At 56.2% G+C, this 10,988-nt stretch overlaps 1 long non-coding RNA gene across 1 annotated transcript; it reads right to left on the reverse strand.

The window, feature by feature from the left end:
- Positions 1 to 220: 220 nt before the first annotated feature.
- LOC147080159 (uncharacterized) lies at positions 221 to 10,691 on the reverse strand. Its single transcript, XR_015077484.1, has 3 exons — positions 10,635 to 10,691; positions 5,973 to 6,032; positions 221 to 295 (listed from the first exon to the last, which is right to left on the reverse strand). It is a non-coding gene; the product is annotated as an uncharacterized LOC147080159 (long non-coding RNA).
- Positions 10,692 to 10,988: the final 297 nt, after the last annotated feature.

The following is a 10,988-nucleotide window of genomic DNA, read 5'->3' on the forward strand; positions in this document are numbered from 1 at the left end:
GTGACTCGAGTGAGATAGTTGCCAGTGAAGGATTAACAATTCGCCCATTCACACTGCACGTTCTCGTGAAACTTGTTGCAGTTGAATACTTGACATTTTTTACGGCCTTACCGAATATTACTGGCAATGGAGAGGTTGAAATGTTAAGCCGTGTTTAGAAGCAGGTTACTAACGCACTGCAAATCGGCGAGGATCTCATCAAGGGGAAATACATACGTACGCTCATCGAGTTCTTTTTCCATTGCTCCTCGCTGTGCCTGCAACCTCTTCAGTTCGCTATCGTTCACCCTTTTTTCTGAAATACATCGACACATGACAGTGAAAGGAAAGACAGACTCGCGTTTCTCCGCCGCCTTTCACCACCTCAGGACGTCCCAAAGCGCTTCACAGCCAATGAAGGACTTTTTTTGAAGTGTGGTCACTGTTGTAATGTGGGAAACACGGCAGCCAACTTGCGCACAGCAAGCTCCCACAAACAGCAATGTGATAAATGACCAGATCATCTGTTTTTAGTGATGTTGGTTGAGGGATAAATATTGGCCCCAGGACACCGGGGAGAACTCCCCCCTGCTCTTCTTCCAATAGTGGCCGTGGGATCTTTTACATCCACCCGAGAGGGCAGACAGGGCCTCGGTTTAACGTCTCATCCGAATAACGGCACCTCTGACAGTGCGGCGCTCCCTCAGTACCGCCCCTCCGACAGTGCGGCGCTCCCTCAGTACCGCCCCTCCGACAGTGCGGCGCTCCCTCAGTACCGCCCCTCCGACAGTGCGGAGCTCCCTCAATACTGCCCCTCCGACAGTGCGGCGCTCCCTCAGTACTGCCCCTCCGACAGTGCGGCTCTCCCTCAGTACTGCCCCTCCGACAGTGCGGCGCTCCCTCAGTACCGCCCCTCCGACAGTGCGGCGCTCCCTCAGTACCGCCCCTCCGACAGTGCGGCGCTCCCTCAGTACTTTAAAAAAATTTGTTTAACGGATGTGGGCATCGCTGGCAAGGCCAGCATTTATTACCTATTCCTAATTGCCGTTGAGAAGGTGCTAGTCCCACTCCCCCGCCCTTTCCCTGTAGCCCTGCAATTTTTTTCCTTCAGGTATTTATCCATTTTGAAAGCCACGATTGAGTCTGCCTCCATCACCCTATCAGGCAGTGCATTCCAGATCCTAACCACTCGCTGCGTAAAAAAGTTTTTCCTCTTGTTGCCTTTGGTTCATCTGCCAATCACCTTAAATCTGTGTCCTCTGGTTCTCGACCCTTCCGCCAATGGGAACAGTTTCTCTCGAAGTACTCTGTCTAGACCCCTCATGATTTTGAACACCTCTATTAAATCTCCTCTCAACCTTCTCTGCTGTAAGGAGAACAACCCCAGCTTCTCCAGTCTCTCCACATCACTGAAGTCCCTCATCCCTGGTACCATTCTGGTCAATCTCCCCTTAACCTTCTCTGCTCTAAGGAGAACAACCCCAGCTTCTCCAGTCTCTCCACATCACTGAAGTCCCTCATCCCTGGTACCATTCTGGTCAATCTCCCCTTAACCTTCTCTGCTCTAAGGAGAACAACCCCAGCTTCTCCAGTCTCTCCACATCACTGAAGTCCCTCATCCCCGGTACCATTCTGGTCAATCTCCCCTTAACCTTCTCTGCTCTAAGGAGGACAGTCCCAGCTTCTCCAGTCTCTCCACATCACTGAAGTCCCTCATCCCTGGTACCATTCTGGTCAATCTCCCCTTAACCTTCTCTGCTCTAAGGAGAACAACCCCAGCTTCTCCAGTCTCTCCACATCACTGAAGTCCCTCATCCCTGGTACCATTCTGGTCAATCTCCCCTTAACCTTCTCTGCTCTAAGGAGAACAATCCCAGCTTCTCCAGTCTCTCCACATCACTGAAGTCCCTCATCCCTGGAACCATTCTTGTAAATCTTTTCTGCACCCTCTCTAAGGCCTTCACATCCTTCCTAAAGTGCGGTGTCCAGAAATGGACACAATACTCCAGTTCTGGCCAAACCAGTGCTTTATAAAGGTTCATCATAACTTCCTAAAAATTAGAGCCAGACCTTTCAGGAGTGAAGTTAGGAAACACTTCTACACACACAGGGAGGTAGAAGTTTGGAACTCTCTTCCGCAAACAGCAATTGATGCCGGGGGTCAATTGTTAATTTTAAATCTGAGATTGGTAGATTTTTGTTAATCAAAGGTATTGAGGGATACGGGGCAAAGGCGGGGAGATGGAGTTAGGTCACAGATCACCCATGTTCTCATTGAATGACGGAACAGGCTCGAGGGGCTAAATGGCCGACTCCTGTTCCGATGTTCCAGTGTCTAACCCATACTTTAATGATTAATTATACCTTTTTTCTTCCCTTTAACTGGGCCTTCATCACAGTTCGCTTGCCTAGGGGCTGGGCTGGCCAGCGGCAACGTTTGACACTCCCTGCCTTTCTGTGAGATAGTACGCTGGATTTCTTTCTTTGGTTCCTGCTGGATGTGTGTGTGTGTGTGGGGGGAACTGAGCGAGCTCCTGCTTTGCCTCATTCGGGGAGAACTTTCCTTTTCCTCCACTTTTATCCAGACCCACTTCCCCTGGACTGTTGCCGATGTAACACACAATCGTCGTGGTTTTTGCAATCACCATCTCTTAACGTGATGGGCCCCACAAAGTGTGATTCTGCACCGCTGACACAAGGCGGTGGGGAGGGGTGGATTTTAACCCTCAAAAACGGGTGGGTTTGGGTCGGGTGAGATGTGAAAATTTTAAAAATCTCAATCCCGACCCCAACGGGCGGGCAACCTGATCCCAGAAGGCGGGTTGGTCAATTAAAATGAGGCTGCGTGCCTCAGATTTAACCTATCTGCCAGGTTTTTTTTTATTCGTTCACGGGATGTGGGCGTCGCTGGGAAGGCCAGCATTTATTGCCCATCCCTAGTCACCCCTCGAGAAGGTGGTGGTGAGCCGCCTTCTTGAACCGCTGCAGTCCGTGTGGTGAAGGTGCTCCCACAGCGCTGTTAGGGAGGGAGTTCCAGGATTTTGACCCAGCGACGATGAAGGAACGGCCGATATATTTCCAAGTCAGGATGGTGTGTGTGACTTGGAGGGGAACTTGGAGGTGGCGGTGTTCCCGTGCGCCTGCTGCCCTTGTCCTTCTAGGTGGAAGAGGTGGCGGGTTTGGGAGGTGCTGCCGAAGAAGCCTTGGCGAGTTGCTGCAGTGCATCTTGTAGATGGTCCACACTGCAGCCACGGTGCGCCGGTGGTGGAGGGAGTGAATGTTTAAGGTGGTGGACGGGGTGCCGATCAAGCGGGCTGCTTTGTCCTGGATGGTGTCGAGCTTCTTGAGTGTTGTTGGAGCTGCACTCATCCAGGCAAGTGGAGAGTATTCCATCACACTCCTGACTTGTGCCTTGCAGATGGTGGAAAGGCTTTGGGGAGTCAGGAGGTGAGACACTCGCTGCAGAATTCCCAGCCTCTGACCTGCTCTTGTTGCCACAGTATTTATGTGGCTGGTCCAGTTAAGTTTCTGGTCAATGGTGACCCCCCCAGGATGTTGACGGTGGGGGATTCGGCGATGGTAATGCCGTTGAATGTCAAGGGGCGGTGGTTAGACTCTCGCTTGTTGGAGATAGTCATTGCCTGGCACTTCTGTGGCACGAATGTTACCTGCCACTTATCAGCCCAAGCCTGAATGTTGTCCAGGTCTTGTTGCATGCGGGCATGGACTGCTTCATTATCTGAGGAGTTGTGAATGGCGCTGAACACTGTGCAGTCATCAGCAAACATCCCCATTTTTGACCTTATAATGGAGGGAAGGTCATTGATGAAGCAGCTGAAGATGGTTGGGCCTAGGACACTGCCCTGAGGAACTCCTGCAACGATGTCCTGGGGCTGTGATGATTGACCTTCAACCACCACAACCATCTTCCTTTGTGCTAGGTATGACTCCAGCCAGTGGAGAGTTTTCCCCCCCGATTCCCACTGACTTCAGTTTTACTAGGGCTCCTTGATGCCACACTCGGTCAAATGCTGCCTTGATGTCAAGGGCAGTCACTGTCACCTCACCTCTGGAATTCAGCTCCTTTGTCCATGTTTGGACCAAGGCTGTAATGAGGTCGGGAGCCGAGTGGTCCTGGCAGAACCCAAACTGGGCATCGGTGAGCAGGTTATTCGTGAGTAAGTGCCAATTGATAGCACTGTCGACGACACCTTCCATCACTTTGCTGATGATTGAGAATAGACTGATGGGGCGGTAATTGGCCGGATTGGATTTGTCCTGCTTTTTGTGGACAGGACATATCTGGGCAGTTTTCCACATTGTCGGATAGATGCCAGTGTTGTAGCTGTACTGGAACAGCTTGGCTAGAGGCGCGGCTAGTTCTGGAGCACAAGTCTTCAGCACAATAGCCGGGATGCTGTCGGAGCCCAGAGCCTTTGCTGTATCCAGTGCGCTCAGCCATTTCTTGATATCACGTGGAGTGAATCGAATTGGCTGAAGACTGGCTGCTGCGAGGATGGGGACCTCAGGAGGAGGCCGATATGGATCATCCACTCGGTACTTCTGGCTGAAGATGGTTGCAAATGCTTCAGCCTTGTCTTTTGCACTCACGTGCTGGGCTCCACCATCATTGAGGATGGGGATATTCATGGAGCCTCCTCCTCCCCGTTAACCCGGGCCTTGGGAAACCCGGAAGCTAAAGGGAGGCGAGGACTGCTGCGTGGAAAAGCTGAGTGTCTTCACGGCGCTGGTAGTGGGCGAGGAGGAGCAGGAGTGCTTCCTTCCAACCCATCAAGCTTACCTGTTTCCCTGCCCACGATCGGACCCCCCACCCCCGGGATCGGAGATTGGATCCTCCCCCCGCAAGCATGCTCCCACGGACGCAGCAGAAGGTTTCCTACCGGCTCCTGGGGCCTCCGCCAGAGCGTTTCCCGAGCGACAGAGAGCCTGGCCGGTCAATCAGGCACGTTGAGGTGTTCAAACTGCACAGGCGAGCGGGGAAACCTGGACTTCTGAAACTCCTCTCCCCCCACCTCCTGCCCCGGCCCTGCTCACAAAGCCCGCCCCAGTAACATAGAAACATAGACGATAGGAGCAGGAGTCGGCCATTCGGCCCCTTGAGCCTGCTCCGCCATTCAATGTGATCATGGCTGATCATCCAAATTCAGTACCCTGTCCCTGCCTTCTCCCCATATCCCTTGATCCCTTTAGCCTTAAGAAATATATCCAACTCCTTCTTGAATATATTTAATGAATTGGCCTCAACTGCCTTCTGTGGTAGAGAATTCCACAGGTTCACCACTCTCTGGGTGAAGAAATCCCTCCTCATCTCAGTCCTAAATGGCTTACCCCTTATCCTTAGACTGTGACCACTGGATCTGGACTCCCCCGCCATCGGGAACATCCTTCCTGCATCTAGTCTGTCTAGTCCTGTTAGAATTTTATAAGTTTCAATGAGATCCCCTCTCATTCTTCTAAACTCCAGCGAGTATAAGCCCAATCGACCCAATCTCTCCTCATACGTCATTCCTGCCATCCCAGGTATCAGTCTGGTGAATCTTCGCTGCACTCCCTCCATGGCAAGAACATCCTTCCTCAGATAAGGCGACCAAAACTGCACACAATACTCAAGGTGCGGTCTCACCAAGGCCCTGCACAACTGTAGCAAGACATCCTTGCTCCTGTACTCGAATCCTCTCGCTACGAAGGCCAACATACCATTTGCCTTCTTAACCGCCTGCTGCACCTGCATGCTTACCTTCAGCGACTGGTGCACAAGGACACCCAGGTCTCGTTGCACTTCCCCTCCTCCCAATCTATTGCCGTTCAGATAATAATCTGCCTTCTTGTTTTTGACTCCAAAGTGGATAACCTCGCATTTATCCACGTTATACTGCATCTGCCATGCTGCTGCCCAATCGGGGCCAAGGTTTGCCTGCTGGCAGTGGTGTAATGGGATTTGCATGGGACTTTATTTCTCAGCATTCTATTACCTTCAATTAAGGTCTTGATTTTTTTCACGATATCTTCAATCTGGGGTTCCGCTTTCTTCCCTGGAACACAAAATTTGTTTGCTGTTAATCAGAAACAGAATCCCGCACGCATTATAACGAGCGGACTCGCTCGCATGCAAATCCTATGCAGCCACGGGGCGGCAAACGCGACGAAACGACCTGTCGTGATTCGTCTTTACCGAAACCCTGCAACATTTTATTTGTCGCAAATATTAGTATTTGCTGCGAGACAGGTTAACTTTCTGCTTCCCCTCCCCCACACCCCTGGCACCCACCACCCCACCAGCTCTGTAAAAGCTCCAGCTCATACAGAAAACAGAAAAGACAGACTCGCATCTCTCCAGCGCCTTTCCCCACCTCAGGACGTCCCAAAGCGCTTCACAGCCAATTAAGGACTTTTTTTGAAATGTGGTCACTGTTGTAATGTAGGAAACGCGGCAGCCAATTTGCGCACAGCAAGCTCCCACAAACAGCAATGTGATAATGACCGGATCATCTGTTTTTAGTGATGTTGGTTGAGGGATAAATATTGGCCCCAGGACACCGCGGAGAACTCCCCCCTGCTCTTCTTCCAATAGTGGCCGTGGGATCTTTTACATCCACCCGAGAGGGCAGACAGGGCCTCGGTTTAATGTCTCATCTGAAAGACAGCCCCTCTGACAGTGCAGCGCTCCCTCAGCACCGCCCCTCCGACAGTGCGGCGCCCCCTCAGTACCGCCCCTCCGACAGTGCGGCGCTCCCTCAGTACTGCCCCTCCGACAGTGCGGCGCTCCCTCAGTACTGCCCCTCCGACAGTGCGGCGCTCCCTCAGTACTGCCCCTCCGACAGTGCGGCGCTCCCTCAGTACTGCCCCTCCGACAGTGCGGCGCTCCCTCAGTACTGCCCCTCCGACAGTGCGGCGCTCCCTCAGTACTGCCCCTCCGACAGTGCGGCTCTCCCTCAGTACTGCCCCTCCGACAGTGCGGCGCTCCCTCAGTACCGCCCCTCCGACAGTGCGGCGCTCCCTCAGTACCGCCCCTCCGACAGTGCGGTGCTCCCTCAGTACCGCCCCTCCGCCAGTGCGGCGCTCCCTCAGTACCGCCCCTCCCACAGTGCGGCGCTCCCTCAGTACCGCCCCTCCGACAGTGCGGCGCTCCCTCAGTACCGCCCCTCCGACAGTGCGGCGCTCCCTCAGTACCGCCCCTCCGACAGTGCGGCGCTCCCTCAGTACTGCCCCTCCGACAGTGCGGCGCTCCCTCAGTACCGCCCCTCCGACAGTGCGGCGCTCCCTCAGTACCGCCCCTCCGACAGTGCGGCGCTCCCTCAGTACTATACTGCACAAGACTCTTAAATTTAACGGGGATGTATATTCCACTGAATTATCCCATAGGGAACTCGGGAGAAACTTCTTTACCCAGAGAGTGGTGAGAATGTGGAACATGCTACCACAGGGAGTGGCTGAGGCGAATAGCAGAGATGCATTCAAGAGAAATCTAGAAAAACTCATGAGGGAGAAAGGAATGCAAAGATTTGCTGATACGGTGAGGTGAAGAGGTGTGGGAGGAGGTTTGGGTGGAGCATAAACGTTTCTATGTAATTAATCTTTCTCCTGACTCTCAATGACTCATTAAAGAGACTTGGGCACATAATCCAGGCCAACACTCCCAGTGCAGTACTGAGGGAGCGCCGCACTGTCGGAGGGGCGGTACTGAGGGAGCGCCGCACTGTCGGAGGGGCGGTACTGAGGGAGCGCCGCACTGTCGGAGGGGCGGTACTGAGGGAGCGCCGCACTGTCGGAGGGGCGGTACTGAGGGAGCGCCGCACTGTCGGAGGGGCTGTACTGAGGGAGCGCCGCACTGTCGGAGGGGCGGTACTGAGGGAGCGCCGCACTGTCGGAGGGGCGGTACTGAGGGAGCGCCGCACTGTCGGAGGGGAGGTACTGAGGGAGCGCCGCACTGTCGGAGGGGCGGTACTGAGGGAGCGCCGCACTGTCGGAGGGGCGGTACTGAGGGAGCGCCGCACTGTCGGAGGGGCGGTACTGAGGGAGCGCCGCACTGTCGGAGGGGCGGTACTGAGGGAGCGCCGCACTGTCGGAGGGGCGGTACTGAGGGAGCACCACGCTGTCAGAGGGGCGGTACTGAGGGAGCGCCGCACTGTCGGAGGGGCGGTACTGAGGGAGCGCCGCACTGTCGGAGGGGCAGTGCTGAGAGAGAGCCGCACTGTCGGAGGGGCGGTACTGAGGGAGCGCCGCACTGTCGGAGGGGCGGTACTGAGGGAGCGCCGCACTGTCAGAGGGGCGGTACTGAGGGAGCGCCGCACTGTCAGAGGGGCGGTACTGAGGGAGCGCCGCACTGTCAGAGGGGCGGTACTGAGGGAGTGCCGCACTGTCAGAGGGGCGGTACTGAGGGAGCGCCGCACTGTGGGAGGGGCGGTACTGAGGGAGCGCCGCACTGTGGGAGGGGCGGTACTGAGGGAGCGCCGCACTGTCGGAGGGGCAGTACTGAGGGAGCGCCGCACTGTCGGAGGGGCGGTACTGAGGGAGCGCCGCACTGTCGGAGGGGCGGTACTGAGGGAGCGCCGCACTGTCGGAGGGGCGGTACTGAGGGAGCGCCGCACTGTTGGAGGGGCAGTACAGAGGGAGCGCCGCACTGTCGGAGGGGCGGTACTGAAGGAGCGTCGCACTGTCGGAGGGGCAGTACTGAGGGAGCGCCGCACTGTCGGAGGGGCGGTACTGAGGGAGCGCCGCACTGTCGGAGGGGCGGTACTGAGGGAGCGCCGCACTGTCGGAGGGGCGGTACTGAGGGAGCGCCGCACTGTCGGAGGGGCGGTACTGAGGGAGCACCGCACCTTCGGAGGGGCGGTACTGAGGGAGCGCCGCACTGTCAGAGGGGCGGTACTGAGGGAGCGCCGCACTGTCGGAGGGGCGGTACTGAGGGAGCGCGGCACTGTCGAAGGGGCGGTACTGAGGGAGCGCCGCACTGTCGGAGGGGTGGTACTGAGGGAGCGCCGCACTGTCGGAGGGGGCAGTACTGAGGGAGCGCTGCACTGTCGGAGGGGCAGTGCTGAGAGAGAGCCGCACTGTCGGAGGGGCGGTACTGAGGGAGCGCCGCACTGTCGGAGGGGCGGTACTGAGGGAGCGCCGCACTGTCGGAGGGGGCAGTACTGAGGGAGCGCTGCACTGTCGGAGGGGCAGTGCTGAGAGAGAGCCGCACTGTCGGAGGGGCGGTACTGAGGGAGCGCCGCACTGTCGGAGGGGCGGTACTGAGGGAGCGCCGCACTGTCAGAGGGGCAGTGCTGAGAGAGAGCCGCACTGTCGGAGGGGCGGTACTGAGGGAGCGCCGCACTGTCAGAGGGGCGGTACTGAGGGAGCGCCGCACTGTCGGAGGGGCAGTACTGAGGGAGCGCCGCACTGTCGGAGGGGCGGTACTGAGGGAGCGCCGCACTGTCGGAGGGGCGGTACTGAGGGAGCGCCGCACTGTGGGAGGGGCGGTACTGAGGGAGCGCCGCACTGTGGGAGGGGGCGGTACTGAGGGAGCGCCGCACTGTCGGAGGGGCGGTACTGAGGGAACGCCGCACTGTCGGAGGGGCGGCACAGAGGGAGCGCCGCACTGTCGGAGGGGCGGTGCTGAGGGAGCGCCGCACTGTCGGAGGGTCAGTACTGAGGGAGCGCTGCACTGTCGGAGGGGCGGTACTGAGGGAGAGCCGCACCGTCGGAGGGGCGGTACTGAGGGAGCGCCGCACTGTCGGAGGGGCGGTACTGAGGGAGCGCCGCACTGTCGGAGGGGCGGTACTGAGGGAGCGCCGCACTGTCGGAGGGGCGGTACTGAGGGAGCGCCGCACTGTCGGAGGGGCGGTACTGAGGGAGCGCCGCACCATGGGAGGGGCAGTACTGAGGACTGAATGGCCTCCTGTGCTGTATCACTCTATGATTCTACTTATATCTGGCTAGTGGGATCAGAAGACAACAATTCAAGCGAATGAAAAGTAAATTTAGGAAGAACTCCGGAATAATCTGCTGTGCAAGGCAGTCAGAGGCGGAGATTAGGGATGTTAAAATTCCAGATGAGTGCCAGAATGGGAGGGTTAGGATGCTGCAAAAATAAGCTGGAAGCAGAGAAGGCTAAGAGGCGATTTGATGGAGGTGTTTAAAATGATGAAGGGTTTAGATCGAGTGAATGAAGAGAAACTGTTTGCAGTGGCTGAAGGATCGATAACCAGAGGCGGGGGAGTCTAGAACCAGAGGTCACAGTCTAAGGATAAGGGGTAAGCCATTTAGGACTGAGATGAGGAGGAATTTCTTCACCCAGAGAGTGGTGAACCTGTGGAATTCTCTACCACAGAAGGCAGTGGAGGCCAATTCATTAAATATATTCAAGAAGGAGTTAGATATATTTCTTAAGGCTAAAGGGATCAAGGGATATGGCGAGAAGGCAGGGACAGGGTATTGAATTTGGATGATCAGCCATGATCTCATTGAATGGCGGAGCAGGCCTCAAGGGGCCGAATGGCCGGCTCCTGCTCCTATCTTCTATGTTTTCTATGTTAACTAGATTGCTCTTCGAAACAGCCGGCGCCGGCTCGATGGGCCCAAACGGCCTCCTCCGTTGCTGTGCTGTTGGATGACGAGCCAAACGCTCCTTTCTTGCGGCTTGACGTTCGTACCTAGCTCCACTTCGGTCACTAGGTTCAGGGTGTCGTCCATCTTCAGGGCGCTTTCCCCAATTTTCCTGTTTTAAAAAAAAAAAGGTAAGGGTTAGTACAAATGCGATGGGCTGGGGTCTGTCCCTCCCATCGCTGGCGGGCCACCGATTGGCGGGGTTCGGGTAATGTTGGCGCCGGGGCCAGTCCCGGGCTGCCGGCCGCCCCAGTTTGCCTGTAGGTTGACCACACGAACGGCCAATGGCGACCAGCCCCATTGGCAATAGTTACGTCCTTTTAAAAAGAAAAAGAAAATAAGGAAAAGAGGCGGAATTGGGGTTTTTTTCTCCCCCCTCCGTCGACATCTCAATTTTTTTT

This window comes from Somniosus microcephalus, unplaced genomic scaffold (genome assembly GCF_052327205.1).
Source record: "Somniosus microcephalus isolate GS21.2 unplaced genomic scaffold, FLI_Smic_1.0 scaffold1966, whole genome shotgun sequence".
Classification (NCBI taxonomy): Eukaryota; Metazoa; Chordata; class Chondrichthyes; order Squaliformes; family Somniosidae; genus Somniosus; species Somniosus microcephalus.